This window comes from Euprymna scolopes, chromosome 45, assembly GCF_053919585.1.
Source record: "Euprymna scolopes isolate OS-2025 chromosome 45, ASM5391958v1, whole genome shotgun sequence".
NCBI lineage: Eukaryota > Metazoa > Mollusca > Cephalopoda > Sepiida > Sepiolidae > Euprymna > Euprymna scolopes.
In genome coordinates this window covers 33,651,336-33,668,281 of record NC_136526.1, presented here as the reverse complement: position 1 = coordinate 33,668,281, position 16,946 = coordinate 33,651,336, and the positions used below count along the sequence as shown (strand labels likewise).

General features: G+C 34.0%; 1 protein-coding gene across 1 annotated transcript in view; it reads right to left on the bottom strand.

Annotated features, from left to right (window-relative positions):
- Nucleotides 1-7,005, bottom strand: part of LOC145269399 (uncharacterized) — a 51,236-nt gene extending 44,231 nt beyond the window's left edge. Inside the window, exon 1 of the mRNA XM_080125086.1 lies at nt 6,911-7,005. The gene's annotated coding sequence lies outside the window, so the exon portion shown is untranslated. The remainder of the gene's footprint in view (nt 1-6,910) is intronic.
- Between the last annotated feature and the right edge of the window lie 9,941 nt (nt 7,006-16,946).

The following is a 16,946-nucleotide window of genomic DNA, read 5'->3' as shown; positions in this document are numbered from 1 at the left end:
TCCATATTTTTAGCATTTATAAAATTATTTCTTGGATGGAAAGAGAATTTATTTCCATATTTATAGCATTTTTAAAATTATTTCTTGGATGGAAAGAGAAGTTATTTTCATATTTTTAGCATTTTAAAAATTATTTCTTGGATGAAAAGAGAATTTATTTCCATATATTTAGCATTTTTAAAATTATTTCTTGGGTGGAAAGTGAATTTATTTCCATATATTTAGCATTTTTAAAATTATTTCTTGGATGAAAAGAGAATTTATTTCCATATTTTTAGCATTTTTAAAATTATTTCTTGGATGAAAAGAGAATTTATTTCCATATTTATAGCATTTTTAAAATTATTTCTTGGATGAAAAGAGAATTTATTTCTATATTTTTAGCATTTTTAAAATTATTTCTTGGATGAAAAGAGAATTTATTTCCATATTTATAGCATTTTTAAAATTATTTCTTGGATGAAGATAGAATTTATTTCCATATATTTAGCATTTTTAAAATTATTGAATGAAAAGAGAATTTATTTCCATATATTTAGCATTTTTAAAATTATTTCTTGGATGAAAAGAGAATTTATTTCCATATTTTTAGCATTTTTTAAAATATTTCTTAGATGGAAAGAGAATTTATTTCCATACTTTTAGCACTTTAAAATTATTTCTTGGGTGGAAAGAGAATTTATTTCCATATTTTTAGCATTTGTAAAATTATTTCTTGGATGGAAAGAGAATTTATTTCCATATTTTTAGCATTTTTAAAATTATTTCTTGGATGGAAAGAGAAGTTATTTTCATATTTTTAGCATTTTAAAAATTATTTCTTGGATGGAAAGAGAATTTATTTCCATATATTTAGCATTTTTAAAATTATTTCTTGGGTGGAAAGTGAATTTATTTCCATATATTTAGCATTTTTAAAATTATTTCTTGGATGAAAAGAGAATTTATTTCCATATTTTTAGCATTTTTAAAATTATTTCTTGGATGAAAAGAGAATTTATTTCCATATTTATAGCATTTTTAAAATTATTTCTTGGATGAAAATAGAATTTATTTCTATATTTTTAGCATTTTTAAAATTATTTCTTGGATGAAAAGAGAATTTATTTCCATATTTATAGCATTTTTAAAATTATTTCTTGGATGAAAATAGAATTTATTTCTATATTTTTAGCATTTTAAAAATTATTTCTTCGATTGAAAGAGAATTTATTTCCATATATTTAGCATTTTTAAAATTATTGAATGAAAAGAGAATTTATTTCCATATATTTAGCATTTTTAAAATTATTTCTTGGATGAAAAGAGAATAGACTTAGAATTCTAACAATGTTAATCTACAATCCCGACCAAATATTTAAGAACACTAAAAATCTTTAAAAATAAAACTTTTTTTAAAATAGATTTTAAACTCTTCCAATTTAAAATTATCAATACTAAAACCGAAAAAAGTTACATTCCAACCAATTAATTAAGAAATTTACATTTTTATAAAATAAGTCATTTTACACTCAATCCAAATTATAAGACCAGCGGTATTATTTTTTTTGTTCAGTTACAGATTAGCAATCACTGCGTAAATGTGTGATCATGCATAAAGCAAGCAAACTTACTGAAGCTGAGCTCAAATTCTAGATGTCCATAAGCAAGGTTTGTCACAGTGAGCGATCACAATATAACTGTGATTTGCAACTTTCTAAGGAACAGTGAGAGTTATGAAAAGCAAAATCTACTTGTAGGTCCTATAGATTTCTCCTGCATGCAGTGGAGGAATAAAACGGGTTGTTATGAAAGACAGGGGAATTTCTTTTAACTTAAGGAAGTTTCAGATGCTGCTTGCAGTCCACTAACTATAAAATGACACGACAAAAAGGCATGGTAAATAAAAAGCCATATAAATTTCTTGCCTGTTTCCATATCACAAAGTGAATATTGTAAGGTTTGTCGTGAATACCGAACATAGAACATTAAGAAGTAGAAGAAAGTCCAGTTTTCTAATGAGAAAAGATTCAACTTAGATGGTCCTGAGGCTTGCACCAATATTGGTATGAAACATTCCTTCTGAAATTTTCTGAACATGTCATAATTTTGGAAGTCCCTAATGGTATGAGGTGCCTTTTCTTACAGAGGGACGATGGAGATCCAGGTGGTGCTGGATCGTCAGACAGTGGCTGATTAGCATGCTATAAAATGCATTGTTTATGACGAAGGCTCATCGTTTGTGTGGGAATGGATGGTTATTCCAACAGGATAATATTGTAATCCACACTGCACTATGGATCTTAACCTCTCTGCAAAAAACGTGTTTCATCCTTTGGAGCATCCTGCATGCTCAGTCGACGTGAGCCCATTTGAAAATGTTTGGTAATGGATGATAAGAGATGTTTATCGAAACAGCAAACACATTCAACAAAAAATGAACTTTGTGAAGCCATCTCCAGAAGTTGGAGCAGGATCTTCTGCACCTTAATCGAAACGCTTATTTCTTGCATGCCACAAAAAATTTTTAAGTCATCAAAGGCAGTGGAGGTAGAACTCATAATTAAGTTTGATTGTTGAATGTTTTCATACACTTTTCATACAATTTTGTAGAATTTATACCAAAAAAAATATAATAATGGTAAAGTGTAAAATGTGTTATTTTATAAAAATGTAAATTTCTGAATTAAATGATTGGAATGTAGCTTTTTTCCATAACCTTTTAAAGTGCAGTAATGCTAGCCTAAAGTGAAAGGAATTTGAAATCTTTAATAAAGGTTTCTTGTTAAAGATTTTCAAGTGTTCTTACATGTTCTATTACACTTTAAAGAGAGTAATTTGTTTCGTATTTAGCCAGTAGTCATTTCCTTGGCCTCTTTTTCTCCCAAAAGCTCTTTAAGAATTCCAAAGTTAAAGTCTTCCTTAATTCAGGAGGAACAATCAGCTCAAAACAATCTGCAGGTTTTTTTTCCATTCATATTGCAGTTACTTGGGAAGCAATCACCAAAAGGTCTGGTCTAAAATTGGTTGGAATTCAGGAAAAAGGAGAGAATTGATTTGCTGTGTTTTTTTTTTTTTTTTTTTTTTTCATTTTATCAAAATGTCTATTATTGGATTTTTTAAGCTGTTTTTAAATTTTTTTTTGAAGGGGGGGGAGGCTGGTTTCTTTTTGTAGTTTCTCGCTATATAGCAGTCGAAACCAAATTATCAATGCCATATTTTTTGTTTGTTTTGTTTCAATTCTTTTGCTGTAAAATAAGTTGTGCCTTTACTCTTTTCTCGTTGTTGAACGGTTTTGGAAAATATGTTAGAAATATTCTTGAGTTAGTTATTTCTAACATTTTTTTCATAGAAAAAAAAATCTATTGTAGAAGAACAACCTTCCTATTTTTGAATGAAGGCAATTACATTCTTTCAGAACTCTTATCGTTCAACATTCTTTCTTAGTGTTTTTATATATATAGCTTCTCCTCAAGTAGATGAGTTAATTTAAACGAGACGGTGGAAGTCAATATTTTAGGATGGTGACCGGAAAAGCAAGTTCGCAGAAAATTAAAATAATTATTTATTTATTCATTCATTTATGTATTTATTTATTGGAACCTATAATGTTATTTTTAGTTTTTGTTTTGTAAAATAAATACATAAATGAATATTATATATATATATATATATATATATATATATATATATATATATATATATATATATATAGCCTCTCCTCAAGTAAGAGTGATTAATTTGCATAAAGTCATTTATGCACATTACCCTAAAAAGTCTTGTTAAGAATATTTCCATCAAAAAGTGCCCAGGAGTTATCTGCCCATCGTACAGGAGGTACCACTGAGTTATCTGCCCCTCAAGACTATAAGAACATATAAAAGAAGCCATTAACGTTTGGAGTGTATCTTATCAATGAATTATAAAACGTCTTCATATTTACACGACTTTAGTGTCTTTTGTGAAATTTATAGGAAATACTTTTTTAAATAAATTAATTGCTAACATCGCCTATGTTTTATTTTTATGAAAACCATATCAGAACATATAGTTTTTGTTTTAAGTGGATTTTAGCAATGAACTGTAGAACAACGTCTTTCATATTGTTAAGACGAGTAAAGATAGGCGGACCTAGTTTTGAAAGCCGATTTGTCATAATTTTTTGTAGGTTTCTGACTACTTTTTTGTTGTATTTGAAAGACTATTTATTTCCAAAAGGAAAATATATTTGTACACGTGAAAAAAAAAAAAAAAGTTATGAAAACTGTTTTCATGGTGAGCTAACCAATTAAGCTAAAATTTGGAAGTTAAATAAATTTGTTGTAAAAATCCTTTAAAAGATTAATATTAGTTTTCTGGATCTATTTGAAAGATAATTAGTAATATAAAGTCATAAGATATTGAATTAAATTAAAAAAAACACCTTGTTTGTACAAAAAAATTGCTTAATTAACCTCCAATAAGCAAGTAATTCTGCGGTTCACAAAATTGCAGCTAATAAAGTTTTGTAAACATGATTATACAGAAGCCCAAAATTACAGCCAATCGAAATGCTGTTTCAAAATGAGGTCATGATATTAAAAGGAGGTAGCTTGCCCGGTTTCTTTATTTTTTCCTAGACGTGCATTCATACATTCCTATCCTGAATGTTTGTATCATTTGTATCATTTAATTTTTTATTTAATTGCATTTTTATAATTTTTACATCATTTTTATAATACTAAATGTCCACTATTCAACGTCGCCATATTGGTTTAAAATTTTGGCCTTTCTAAGATTTAACAGATTGGTCTTTTTAAGGTCAAATTTGGCCGTTTTTGCGCTCTTTAATGGGACGATCTTTTTGGCTGTCATATTTTTTTGTAATGAAAGAGCGTAAAAAGGCCAAATTTGGCCTTAACAAAGCTAATCTGTCAAAACTTAGAAAGGCCAAATTTTTGAATGTCGTACATTTAGTCTAAAAAAATGATGAAAAAATAATAAAAATAAAATTTTTTCTGGTTTTATTTCATCTTTTGTGTCTAATAATGTTTTATATAAAAATAGTTTTTATAATTTTTTTTGTCAAATAATTTATGGCTAAAAACTACACTTTTTCCCGTTTTTTTTGGGGGGAGGGTACTCATGCAGAGAGTGAACTGTGCTGAAATAATAACCTTATTATTTAAAAAGCCATTCTTAACATGGAGAGGGGAGGTGGATTTGTACCTATTCTGTACTTTAACCTTACAATTGAATAAAAAATACATATCAGAAAACTTTAATTAAACATGCAAATCTCTCGACGGAAGCAACCTTTCTAGGGCAATTGCTCTTGACATATCTAAGGCCTTTGATAGGGTATGGTATAAAGGTTTACTTCACAAGATCTTTAGCTATGGTATAGCTGGAAATGTTTTCTCAATTATTAAATCATTTCTTTCTGATAGGTTCATAAGAGTAGTAGTTGAGGGGCAAAAATCAGAAGCTCACAGTATTAATGCCGGTGTATGAGGGACATCCTGGGCCCAACTCTTTTCCTGATCTACATTGATGATCTTCCAAATCACATCCTTACATCATTTGTAGATATTTATGCTGATGACACTACCATTTATGGTAATACATCTAAGACAGTAAATGACTAAGTTCTCTCTCCTCTGATCTTGAGCACGTGGTACAATGGGGAAAGGAGTGGCTGGTTACTTTTAATGCATCTAAAACCAAGCTTCTCTCTTTACATCATCAACATTCTGATCCACATCTGGCATCAATTGAAATGAATGGCTCTCGTCTTCAGATGGCCTCAAGTTTTGACAGGCATCTGGGCTTGACCATTACTCCTGATCTTAAATGGAATACGTACATCAAATCTGTTGCCAGGGCCGCTGGAAAAATGGTGGAATCTTTCTATCGATCCAGTAGATATTTCACTGCTGATGCAATTCTCTATCTATATAAGAGCCAGGTACGTCCAAGGATGGAATACTGTTGCCACATCTGGGCAGGAACAGCTAGAAAGAACTTGTCCTGCCTTGATAGAGTTCAAAATAGACTTCGTAGTCTCGTAGGAGATGCCCTTTTCTCTTCCCTGCAACCTCTATCTCACAGAAGAGATGTTGCAAGCTTGTTTCTGATGTATTGTTATTTTCATGGAAAGTGTTCGACTGAGCTTCAGTCTATGGTCTCCCCTCGCCAAACTTTCACAAGCAACACCCGTCTAGCTGAAAACACTATCAATAATTCCCCCCACTCTTTATCTGTGCCTAAACCTAAACGTAGATTCCATAAACAAAGCTTCTTTCTTTAGAACTGCACGCCTGTGGAATTGTCTTCCGTTTTCCTGCTTTCCAGCTGACTACAATATGGTTGTCTTCAAGTCTAACGTAAACAAGTTCTTAATGAGCCGTTCCATATAAGTTAACAAATTTTCATTACTAATGATTACTATATTTTCCAATTTCTACTGTACACCCTTTAACCTTTATCCTTGAGTGGCCTCTTGGCCTTGATAATGTGGTGATGCCTGTGTAAAAAAAAAATATATGATTTAAAAAATAGCGCGGATCACTCTCTGCATTAGCACTTATTTTTTTGTTATCTATTTAATAGATTATGTTATAGTACGTAATTACCAAACAATGTACTTGCGACGTTTACAATATGAAAATACTGTACAAGGAACTCGCAAATAATAATAATAATAATAATAATAATAATAATAATAATAAAAATTAAACTAAAAAAAAAACATTCGACTGGGGAGATTTTTAAAATTCTTTATGTACATACAATCAAAGCCTAACAACCATTCCTTATACGCACCCTGTAGTAAAAAAATTAAATAAAAAATTAATTTAAAAAAAACAAAAAACAAACACAGTATTATTGGTTTGGACGCCCCCCCCCCCCCAATTCAAAAGAACATCTAAAAACTTTAAATAATACTTACATTTTGTTTGGCAATCAATTTTTAACAAAGAATTATACGATGAGTTAATTTAAACGAGACGAATGGTCACGGTGGAAGTCAATATTTTAGGATGGTGACCGGAAAAGCAAGTTCGCAGAAAATTAAAATAATTATTTATTCATTTATGTATTTATTTATTGGAACCTATAATGTTTAGTTTTTGTTTTGTAAAATAATATATATATATATATATATATATATATATATATATATATATATATATATATATATATATATATATAGAGAGAGAGAGAGAGAGAGAGAGAGAGAGAGAGAGAGAGAGAGAGAGAGAAAGAGGGGGGGCTTTATTGCACTTATGGCCGGGTAGGTTCGATAACTCTTGACGGTTCATAATCAGTGTTACAGACTGTTACACCGTCAAAGAACGTGTTCGCTTTTTCATTAAAGGTTCTATATATTTTCATGTTTTTACAGTTATTTCAGTTATTACAAATACACAATTAATTGCTTTATTTATATTTAAATTTTGTATTTGTAAGAACTTTGTAATAATTGTAAAAACATGAAAATTTATCTAAACTTTAATGAAAAAGCGAACATTAGGTACGGGCAAAATGCATGCCGATGCTCAAAATGCATAAATATTTTGACCCCTCCCTTTACTTAAAAATTCACGAAAAATCAGGAAATTAACTAATTTTAATAAACTTTTAAGTATTTATCAAATAATGAGCGCGGAATATAATTAATAATAATTTTTTATTTAAATCTTAGTGAAAATGTATTATTTTGTTTAAAAAAAAATACCTTTACTAAAGTTATGGGTTTCAGTAGTAAATAAAAAAACGCAAGAATTTATTTTTGCTTTTTTTCATATAAATAAAGCATCGTAATTTGTAATAATGTATTAAAAAAAATATTTTTTACAGTAATATTACGAAAAAAGCCCTTAAAGTACGTATTACCGAAATCGATAAAACTCGAAGAAAAATTAATTTCTCGAACTACAAATATTATCATTGAATTATTTTCACCCAAAAAATTATAATTGCAAAAATTATTTCTAATTTTTTTTCTACGCTTACATTTTTTATGTAATCTTTACATGTAAGATTCTAATATACCCAGTGCACGTTGCACGTTGTATGAACGTATAATCATCAACGTAAAATAATGTTCATATAATCTTGGAAAATAAAGTAAAAAATAAATAAATTGAAAAACAGGAACATAGAAAAATAATTTAATTAAAAAATGGCAAAAATTATACAAATGTTCCGTGTCGGTAAGTATGGATGCACAGACTTGAAAAGAAAACCAGTCTGTTTTGCCCACCCTCCTTCTCCTCTTTTCAACTACCCGCCTGTTTGTGCTTATCAAGTTTAAATTTAATGTAAACACACAACAAGAAGTTTCGTTTGGATACAGCATATGGAATCAAGTAGGAGTTTGAAGAGAAACTTGTTTTCAACTCTCTTCGGCCTCGGTCGAAAGCCGCAAGCTAATGTGTGCTGCCAGCTGAAGTCAGGCGGAAAGAGAAAGAAAGGTTTGTGATTTTGCCTTTTATATACTCGGTCCCGTGATTGAGAGCTCTCGAAGTTGTGAGAAGTGGTTTCTGCCTATTTGTAGCGGCTGCTACACTATAATTAATCAGAAACCAATTTCTTGCCTGGCAACAGGACGCTTGTTACAGATTAGCTTTTACCAAACATGGCTGTTAATAAATATTACTTGCTCCATCAGCTGACCTCGACATTATATTGACTTTAACCATTCTAGAGTAACTGACTTTACGTGATACTGTCTTCATCAAATACAGGATTAGCCCAAATTTCTAATAGGGGTAGGGAATCAACCAGACAACCATGATCCATTCACAGAGTTCATATTTATGTGCAGGCCTCATTTGGTCAGGCACATGGTCGTCAGCTACTCCATTCTGCAGTTCGGCTGGTTCCTGGATTTCCAACGACTTCCATGAGGCGGTTCAAGCTTTCTGCTACTGATCACATTTGACACTAAAGTTTGGTTGGTCGATCCTCAGCGCTGCACACTGGGACCCTCTCCTGAAACTGTACAGCCCCGCCCCCGTCTGCATTATGTGAACACCACCTAAGGCTCTGATAGCATCATGACCCAGAAGCAGATCAAAGCTCAGCGGTTTTTCGAGTGCTACCAGTGCCTTGACGTTGGCCAAGTTTCCAGTTATTGAACGAATGTTCACTGCACCCAGCCCACAACATGTTTGCGTTTCTCCACTGATAGTCTTCGTCCAAGTGCGGCAGAGGTCTGTGCACACTATGGTGCGCGAGAACCCAGAATCAAACAGTGCTGAGCACAATGTCTCCTTAATATAGACCTTAATGATCGGAAGAGCCTCATCTAATTTCTGTTTAGGGAAGAGGTTGACACTTTAACCTTGTCCCTGATCTCACTTCCCGCACAATCCTGAGCCATATGACGAGTCTCATTACACTTGTAGCAGCGAAGAGCTGTCAGTCACCGCCAGCAGTACCTTGCAATGTGGCCCTGGCCATCGCACCTGTAACACACGACACCACAACGTGGGCTGGATCCCTGAGATGTTTATCATCGCTCAGTATGGACTTTGCAGTGGCAACTACAAGTTCTCTTTTCATGGTCCTGGCCCGGTCTACCAAAGTTATTAAGGGAGAACAAGGCGATGCTTGTATAGTACTGCCTTTATTCTCTTATAGTCCTGTTTTTCCTGAGCATTGAGCTGTGGATACACTGCAAAATCCTCGCCGGACAGATGCAGAGGAATCACGTGTTCAATGCTTTTTATGCAGATAATGCACTCCCACATTTTCCATATAGTCAAATACCAAGGTTGAGCCACGCCTCACAAATCATCACAGAAACAATCGCCTCCAAACTCCACTGATCTTCACAAGCAATAACACCACCTTGTATTGCACTACACACCATGTGACAAGTGGTCTCCAGCCATCAGTATTATGTCAGCGAACAACAAACAATTTGCATACAGCCAAGCTCACATCTCGCCAATTCTTGCCGCTACAAGATCACGTTTCCGATAAGACTGACTCAGCGTAATGGTGGTGTTTCTTCCTTCAGATCAAGTTCTGCCCTGCACAAACAACCCCTCTTATGTCCAGAGTTAAGGTTAGTCTCACGTTCATCTCTACACATAGAAAAGACAACATGTAAAATGTTTTTGATGGGGGTATGAGACGAATGAATTCGCCAATCATTTTTATAACCAACGGCTGTGCTAAACAACCAATCAAAACGTCGCAAAATTATTATAAAAACTGTCGAATTTTGGATTCAATCAGTTTGCCATTTGCTACGTTACGGACCACATTTAATTCTTCGCCGTCATCTTGGTTACTGATCTGAACTATGCTGCCATCTTTGTTCAACATAATATCTCAGAACTTAAGAGGTTAACTATGCGACGGATCGCATTTGATTCTTGATCGCCATCTTGGTTACTGATCTGAACTACGCCGCCATCTTTGTTCAACATAATGTCTCAAAACTTAACACAACATGATTCCAGTTCCATTTGATTAAAACCGGTTATCATTCTTTTAATGCAGACCATCTACTAATTGACCAGTTGTGTACAAATCCTAAGAGTGATAGAAGCCTTCTATCATGTTTGAAAGTGACACAATGTTCAACAAGTGAGATCGGGGGTGCACCTCTGTACAACTCATGCACTCTACAGATTCAAGTTATGAAATAGGACCAATTCTAGCACTCTCAAAATGATGCTAGTAGGTTCAGCTCAATGCATCAAATGACCAACGATTGTGGTCTTTTTTGTGGTTTCAGGTGAGGGCCACATCATGCCACGTCACGTCATCAAAGTTGACCTGAAAGTCAACACCAAAGTGTACCTGAAAGTACTGAAAACTGTGGTGATCCCCTGGTGCAATTACATGGTTGCTGCTAGACACTGGGTGTGGTAGCAGGACTCGGCACCACCCTGCAAATCCCAAAAGACCTAGGCTTGCCTTCAGATTGATTGCTACGACTTTGTACCTTTCTCTCACTGACTCCCCTCCTCCAAGATCTGAAACCCGATGGACTATTTCTTTTAGTCAAATGTCAAGAACATCACCAACATAACCTCCCAAAACATTACCGAGTATTAGTTGAGCTCCCACCGGTGCATATGGAAAAGAAATGCCCCCAGTTCTGGACCCATATCGAGGCAGTGATTGAAGCTGAAGGCGGCTACATTGAATAGATGACAGCTTTACTACATAATAAAGTTACCTGAAGTGATTTCTTCAATAAAAGTTTTACAATAAAGCTTTAGTGTTGTTTTCTTTAGGGCGACACTTATCCTTCGACACTGCATATTGAAACAAAAGTAAGTACTACCAAGATGGTGGACTACGAAAGTATGTTGATTCGTCACAGAGTGACAAATCACAGTTAATTTATACGGTTTGGAAGAGTTGATATCTTGTACAGGGAAGTCCTTACAACAAAAATATACAACGGTTGCATTGAAATCTTCGCTAGCGACTAAACAATATTATGCCAACATAGAGTGGAAGTTTCTTGCAGTTGTTTTGCGGATGTGAACGGTTAAAGAGTTACAAATATTGAAGTGTATTTAGATGGAAATTTATTATTGGCCTCTAGCAATGATCGACGAAAAAATATCAAGGCAGTCATTAATGCTGAAGGCAGCTACATTGAATTGATGTCAGCTCTATTACATAAAAAAGTTACCTGATTTTTTCAATAAAAGTTTTAAATAAAACAGTAATGATCAACTTAAAAAATCTAGTAATGATCAACTTAAAATATCTGGTTGCAAATCGACTCAAATGTATGTATGTGTTACAATATTTTCATTTGTTTAATGTCTTCATTAAACATATAAGTACCTTATTTTTAGTACTTTTGCAGAGAAGATAGTGTGTTGAAATAATAATGTTATTATTTAGAAACCCATTCTTAACATGGGGAGGGGAGGGGAGGGCGTTTTGCAATTATCATGTAATTTTACCTAAAAATGTAGTAAACGGAACATATGGTGAGCTACGATGTTCACTCTTTCGCTGCCGGAAATTCAAGTGCCCCGAGACGTTTTCTGCGCAAGCGGCTAGAGGCGCCCTTTTTCTTTTTACTGAATTGCTCTGGAGGTTCAATGTTTTGATTTTTTTTTGACCAATCAGAGAGTTTTCCGGGCTGTCGGAAATTATGTGTCTGGGAGCCGGTGAAAATCTTTAAAAACCTCTGTATTTTCCAAAAAAAGCGCAGTTAACAAAATTCAGAGATAGTGTTGGAAGATATATATATCACTACTGTCTGCAGCTCAAAACTAACGCGACAACACTGTGAACGTAGCAGGCGAGTCGGCTGATAAAACAATGTGGGCGAACACACAGACACAGTAACTAACTTTTATATTCCCCCTTTTATTATAGCATGCTCATTTTAAATTAATTTTATGTAAATAATTATTTTAAAACTTCTAACATTTTTTTTAATGAACCTTCCAGTGTGATTAAATAACTCTACTCAAAAACTTTCAGTGAAAATTATTTTATATAGTTGAGTGAGGAAGTTTTCCTTATGATTTACAGACCCGTGAACTAATCACGGCTCTTGAATTATCAACTCAAACTTCCTTAATCTCAACTAATTTCCCCCTTTTGTTCACTCATAAATGAACTATTATTTTCATTGAAATATTTCCTAAAAAGTAATAAATCTTTTTTTATAAATTGAGAGTTAACTGTATTTGTTTTGTTGATATATTTTCTACGAAAGAACATCGTAAATTCGACTCTCTGTCTTGCTCTCTTTACTTCTTTTCCCCACAATAATAGTAAAATTAATTAATAAATAATAAACAAATGTAAGAAACTTTGGAAAAGGCCAAAACTGGCGACCCACCGACGTGATTATTTTGAACACGCAAACATTTCTATATATAAAAAAAAAAAGGCTATCTTCTGATGCTTCAAGTAACCAATCTTTTTATGTGAATTTCAATGAAACTAAACAAAATGAAAACCCAAGAAATAATTTCACTACAAATTCACCATGGACCAACAAACAAACAAAAAAAAACTGCCTTCTAATACTTCAAATAACCAACTTTTGATGTAAATTTCAACAAAAGTAAATAAAAAAACTCAAGAAACAATTTCACCAAGGTCGCGAAAAACTATAGAAATTCAACAAAAATAAAAAAAAATTTGTATGAAAACGATAAAACAAATCCTTCTGAATATAAAAATCTACTTTTCAAAAAAAAAAAAAAAAAAAAAAATTTTAACATAAAAACCTATCTTCATAACAAAATTATAAAAGACAACATACAGCAAAAGTGTGAATAACAAAAGGGAAAACTAAAATGGCAGAAAACGAAGTCGACATGGCAGCAGAACAAGATAAACCAGTGCAGTCAATTGCGATGAAAACTCCGGCATTTATTGATTCAAATGTACTAGCTTGGTTTTCAATAATGGAAGCCCAGTTCAGTATTATGAACATTAAGCAACCAAGACAAAAATTTTATCATATTCTCGCGTCACTACCAACGGATATAGTTGGAAAATTACAAAACAGCATACTGGAATCAAAAGACTTTGATAAATTAAAAGATGCTGTGATTAATCAGTATGAAAAATCAAAGCCTGAAATGCTGGACAAACTAATGTCATCTTCAATCATGACAGGACGTCCTTCGATTTATTTGAACGAACTCATGTTGTTAGCAGGTAGAATTGGTGTTGGAGAAGACATTGTCCGACATAAGTTCATCCAAGCCCTACCTCATTCGATCAAACCCGTGGTAGCAGCACAAATTGATCTCGATCTGGAAAGACTTGAAAAATGTCCGATGACCTGTTGTTATATTTTAATAGACAGGAAGCCGCGCAAATACAACAGATATCATGGAACCAAAACCATCGTAACCAGAGTGATGACGGATCTCAAAGAAAAAGTAATCCGTCACAAAAATCATATAATTGTCCAAATGGAGTTCGTCCTTTTAACAAGGATCAGAGACCCAAAATCTGCCGTTCACATCTATATTTTGCCGAACGTGCAAAATATTGCAAACCATGGTGTAAATGGCCAGACAAACGGAATGTACAAATGCAACTCAGTTCTCGTCCTGCCTCCCCTGCTTTTAGTAAAACATCGGAAAACTAACCCGGCGAAGCGTGATAGCTTCCACATCTTCGCCGCTTCTTGAAGTAGCCGCACGGTTAGGAGCTATAAAATTGAATTTTGTTGTGGATACGGGAGCTGCAATATCTGCAATCCCAAGAAAATATATAAGCGGTATAGTTATATACCCAACAAACATCTCAATTGTGTCAGCTAACGGTCAGAACATTGAATGTTCCGGTCAAGCAGTATTAAACCTGGCACTTCATAACTTGAGGCGTGATTTCACTTGGACCTTTCTCATTGCAGAAACTACCAGACCTCTCCTAGGTTATGATTTTCTGAATCATTTTGGATTAATAGTTGATTGCACAAATAACAAATTGATTGATCAAACAACCAAAAGATATTCAAACGCACAGCCATCACCAATACTTATGAACATTGCTTTATGCTCAGATAACGTTGCCGACACAACAGTTCACACAATTTCGCAAAAATATCCCAACTTAATTTCTCCACATCGCGATTCCAATGCAACAAAACCTAAAGTGTTTCATAGAATTGAAACTGGCAGTAACCCTCCATCTTTCTCTAAAACGAGGCAGTTATCAGCCCAGAAATACAACATAGCAAAAGAGGAATTCAGGAAACTCCAGAATGCCGGAATTATATCCCCCTCTAAATCAGAGTGGAGTTCGGCCTTGCACATGGTGAATAAATCTGATGGGACTTATAGACCTGTAGGTGACTACAGGTTACTAAACACTATAACAAAACCCGATCGATACCAAGTGCCAAACATAAATTCCTTGTCATCAAAACTGCACGGTAAGAAAGTTTTTTCAAAAATTGATTTATCTTCTGCTTATCACCAAGTACCAGTCCATCCGGATGATGTATGCAAAACAGCCATCACAACACCCTTCGGTTTATATGAGTACAATTACATGCCTTTCGGTTTGCGGAACGCATCTAGTACTTTCCAAAGGATGATGGACAATATTTTCCGCGACATCGATTGTATTTTTATATACATCGATGATATTCTTATTTTCTCAAATAGTGAAGAAGAGCATTCCAAACACCTCGATACTGTTTTACAGAAACTCAGTGAGTACGACCTTAAAATTTCCCTTTCTAAATGTATTTTCAATGTTTTTCAACTTGAATTTTTGGGATTTCACATATCTGTTGATGGTCTTAAGCCAAGTGACAAGAAAATCCGCGAATTAAATGAATTTCCTCAACCAAACGATTCAAAATCACTGCGTCGATTCCTTGGCATGGCAAATTTTTACAGAAAATTAGTTCCAAATTTCAGTGAAATCAGTTTACCACTCACCGAGTGTATTCGGTTGAATCAAAAATCTAAGAAAATAGATTTTACAAAGGAGGAAGTTGAATCCTTTGAAAGGATAAAAACAAGTTTATCAGGTGTAACCGCTCTACCTTATCCCGATTCAAAAGCTACTAATTATCAGCTTGTTACGGACAGTTCCAGTTACGCTGTTGGAGCAGCACTTCATCAAATGATTGACAATCAACCAATTCCTATTGGATTCTTTTCAAAAAAGTTATCACAAACTCAACAAAAATATTCTACCTTTGACGGAGAATTGCTAGCTGCTTATTTAGCAGTCTTGTATTTTAAACATCAGGTGGAAGGCAGAAACTTGTTGTTATTAACAGATCATAAACCGCTCTGCAGCGCCTTTAAAAGCCAAACACCTTTAAAATCCGATAGACAACAGCGTCACCTTTGTTTCTTGAGTGAATATGTGACTGATATTTCACACATAAAAGGTTCACAGAACATTGTAGCTGATTGCTTATCGCGACCAGCGTATGCAATCACAATTGATATTTGTGACTTACAGGAGATGGCCAATCACCAAACCACTGATGAAGAAACAAAAACTCTATGTGATCAACTGAAGCCGTCTCAGATTAATGAACATAATACAATCCTATGTGACGTGTCTTTACCTTTTCCACGACTTTTTGTCACACAAAAGCTCCGGAAATCTGTTTTTGACAGTTTACACAACTTGTCACACCCTGGAATTGCTGCTTCAACTAAAATGATAACTTCCAGATATTTTTGGCCCAAAATGGCCAAGTCAATAAAGGAATGGTGCAAGGAATGTCAGCATTGCCAACAAGCAAAGATAAACAAACACACAAAAAGTGACGTGCATCCATTTGAATTGCCATCCAGCAGATTTCAAACTGTACACATTGACATTGTTGGCCCTCTACCACCAGTCAAGAGCAAAACAGACCCGTATTTCTCTCCCTATCGTTATTTATTAACATGCATCGATAGAAATACGAGATGGGTAGAGGCTTGTCCATTGACCGAAATAACTGCAGCGTCAGTATCAACTGCTTTTGTTGATCTGTGGATATCGCGATTTGGTGTGCCCCTCCATGTCGTTACAGACAGAGGTAGCCAATTCGAGTCTGAGCTGTTCTCAGAACTGTCAAAAATTATAGGGTTCCACAGGCTGAGAACGACTTCGTACCATCCCCAAGCAAACGGAATGATCGAGCGAGCACACAGAACATTAAAGACAGCAATTATTGCCAGAAGAGAATCTTGGTTATCTGCTCTTCCTATAGTTCTTCTGGGTATCAGGATTACACCCAACGAATCCAATTATTCACCATTTACTGCAGTTACGGGTGCTAATGCACAGATACCTAGATTGTTAATCGATGCGTACGAGGATGCAAACATTGATATAACAGATGCTCACATAAAAGCTCTAGCTGAGGAGATGCGAAAATTTGACACAGACGGATTATCCAGTGGACACCTCCATTCTTTACCTACTGTGTACATTCCTAAGGATCTTCAAATTTGTGACAGCGTCTGGTTGAGAACAGACAGGATTCGAAAATCTATGGAAGC